Source organism: Amborella trichopoda, chromosome 2, assembly GCF_054954075.1.
Source record: "Amborella trichopoda isolate Santa Cruz 75 chromosome 2, AtrichopodaSantaCruz75HAP2 v2.0, whole genome shotgun sequence".
Taxonomy (NCBI): domain Eukaryota; kingdom Viridiplantae; phylum Streptophyta; class Magnoliopsida; order Amborellales; family Amborellaceae; genus Amborella; species Amborella trichopoda.
Window position 1 is genome coordinate 45,154,551 of NC_142337.1, and position 3,345 is coordinate 45,157,895.

The following is a 3,345-nucleotide window of genomic DNA, read 5'->3' on the forward strand; positions in this document are numbered from 1 at the left end:
AATAAGGCCCCTCGCACTCAATGTCATAAAAATGAAGGTATAATATATAAATTAAATTTTCGTGTTGATTTTATTTAAAAAAAAAACTTGAAGTAAGCTCGAGCAAAGCCCGAATACCTTGGCCAAATTGATTTTCTGAACAATGGTCATTGGAATGTGTTTGGTTTTCACTCAGACCTTATGATGGAACATTTTGGCTTAGAATCCTAACTGCGATTCATTGCTTGGGTGGGTGTCACTTTCGTGTATCTCCCATCATTTTTCTGAAAATGGAGAAAATATCACTCAAATGGGAGTGCATCCAATTAACACAATACAATAGAATAGAATAGTATATTACCATAATGCTTCAAGAGTATGCCCACATGAATTGTGACTTAGAAGATCTTAAAAGCTGACTTGGTTCTAGCTATGAGCGACTTCTTAGAACGCGATTTGACCAAAAATATCTTTATAAATCACTTTTTTTTTTTTTTTGGGTAATTCAGTGGGGATGATAGGCCCCTATCAATTTTTTCCAAGTAGATGATAGGCCCCTTTCCTATGCATCCATATGCAGAGCATGCTAAAAGCACAAAGTCATAAACCTTAAAAAGGTAAAAAAGGCGTGCCACATAACATCTATTTGCATAACATCTACGGGATGGAGAGCATATCGCATGTCTAAATTGTCAATCTACAACTTAGAATTACAAGGAAAATTCGCCTCTTTCAACACTAATTTTTGTGCGTCCTCATCTAGCTCCAATCTTCCATTACAATGAACTTCACTCTTTCCATAACCTCAGGGTACCCGGTTTTGACCTTGTTAATACTAGGGTGGATGCCTGATTAAAAAGGAAAGTTGGATATGTTGTTGAATTTATGCACGACCTTAGATACATGGCCGCAACCAACAAGGCACATTAATCACAAATTTAGATATAATTACGTAGCTGAACCACAAACTTTGTCTCCATGATAAATGAACCCCTAGACCAAGCCATGCCGCCCAGCCCCAATGCAGGGCCAGATTTTTGGGCGACCCAGGTTGTCGAGATCACTAAATGAAGGAAACACTCGGAATCGAGATCCTATGTCTCGAAGCATGGGATGGAGAGTCCAGAGCAAGAGTGAACCTCCTTAGAAGATCTTGTTCCTCGATTCCCCAGTTGAGATCCCTAAATAAAGGAAACACCCGGAATTGAGATCCCATGTCTCGATGCATGGGATGGAGAGTCCGGAACAGGAGTGACCAGACTTGGAAGATCCTGGACCAGAATACCCTAAAGTCCGCATTGGGACCAGAAAACCCTGAAGTCCACATCGGGAAGACAGGAGAGAAAAAAGATTATTTGATGTTGGCATCGAATTTGATGCGAACAAATAGCGGATTATCAATCAATGATATCCAATACAGTGAATGTGAGCCAGGACTGCAGATGAGCTTGTGAGCCCTGTTTGCACTGAGGTTGATGTATTTGTGAATAACTTATACGGCATGTAGAGAATAACAGCTGTAATAATCATGTCAGATGGCTTTTCAAATTTTTAGAATATTATTCATGCGGTTCACATTTGTAGATGGAACTCCCAGGATCAAGACAATCTCGTTTTTCTTTTCTCTCTCTTTCTCAATTTCAAGATTGCACGCACTGCCACGCTCTTGATGCCCTGTGACTTTCAGATCAACAACAATGGCGGTCTCATATCTCTCTCTCTAAAGACTTTCAAGATTTCTCTCTCTACAAGATTCAAACTCCAAACCATTTTCAACCCATCTCTCTCAAGATTCAGAGAAATGGAGTCCTCCTCCAGGTGCTGTAACTGGTGGGGCGTCCTTCTCACCATCGCTCTTTCCATCGTCCTCGCCATTGGAGCCATCTCCACAACTTCCTCATCGTTTCACCATTCCTCCTCTCAACAACAAGACACCGCCACCCTCGTCCTGAATGCCTCTCTCTCTCTCTTCGCAAATCCGGCTTCTCTTTCTTCGCCTCTCTCCTCCAAAACAACCCTAACCATTTCTTTCCCCATTCTCTCAACTCCACCACTCTCTTCGCCATTAAAGACTCATCTTTCTCTCCCCTCTCTCTCACTCTACCCCCTTGGCTCGCTCGAGACCCCCTGAATTACCACATTGCTCCCACTCGCCTCCCCTTCCAAACCTTACTCCACAACAAAACCCTAGGATCCTGCATCCCCACCCTCCAGCGCTCCAAGAACCTTGTCGTTACCAAGGCCGACCGCCCGAACAAGATCTTCAAAATCAACGGTGTAAAAATATCCCACCCTACTCTCTTCATGCAGGGCCAGCACATCATCCATGGAGTCCCAGGCCCTTTTTATTCATTCCATCGAGATGATCTGCGGTTCAGAGATCGATTCATACACTAGCCAAGATGTGTGCGAGACTCGGGCCAAGTGGCTCCTGGCAGCCCAATCCTGGAGATCGAGACCGGGGTCCCCTGGGTTTGGATACTGAGTCTTTTGAGCTCGCATGGGTTCATCTCCTTCTCCATGGCATTAAACTCGGTTCTTGACGAGATTTTGGAGGATTATAATGGGATCCAAAATGTGACTATCTTCATGCCTCAGGATGAGGGGTTTGGTTATGTGGTGCTCCCATCTCCGTTGCTTTCTAGGATCGTGCGGTGGCCACGAGGAGGGTGGCATTTATGGACTTGGCCGGTGAAGAGAATCAGTCATGCTTAATGGAGAGTATGGTTAAAGGGGAGGAGCTGAGGGTGACGAGTTCAAAGCTTAATTCTTCGGTGGTTGTAAGTGTGAACGGGGTGGAAGTGGTTCAGCTAGATCTTATTTCTAAACGGGTCTTTGTCATTCATGGCATCGATCGGGCTTTTGAGGCCGTTTAGGTTTCAGGGTAGTCGGCCGCCACTGTGGTGGTGGTGGTGCTGCTACTTTACTCTCTTTCTGAAGGGCTTTTGGAGGTCGCTTATATTTGGTGTGTGTCAGGTCGTGTGTAAATGGTGTAAGATAAGAATAGGTAGGCATTCCACGAGGTACACATTTGGTTAGCATAACCTCTTTTGGAAAATCCAATTCCAATATGTCGGGGAGTCTTTTTAGCAGATGAAAACATATTTCAATGGATCAATGAACACTCTTGATAACTCTCTCCTCCTCCCTATTGTAAAATAGCTCTTCTTGGTTAGTTATATAGACGTTTTATATTGACATTTTACAGTCTAATTATGGGTATTTGTTGTCTGAAAACTATACAAAGAGATCATTTATATTTAATTTTTTTAAAAAAGGGGTGACAAACACTCTTGTCCACTAGATTTCAAATTGAGTTGTTGTAAAAGTGTCATTTGCTAGACTCAAAGTTTTAAATGTTTTTTT

The 3,345-nt window shown here is 42.9% G+C and overlaps 1 pseudogene; it reads left to right on the forward strand.

Moving 5' to 3' along the window:
* The first annotated feature begins 1,780 nt into the window (after nt 1-1,780).
* Nucleotides 1,781-2,855, forward strand: LOC110007833 (fasciclin-like arabinogalactan protein 21; annotated as a pseudogene).
* Nucleotides 2,856-3,345: the final 490 nt, after the last annotated feature.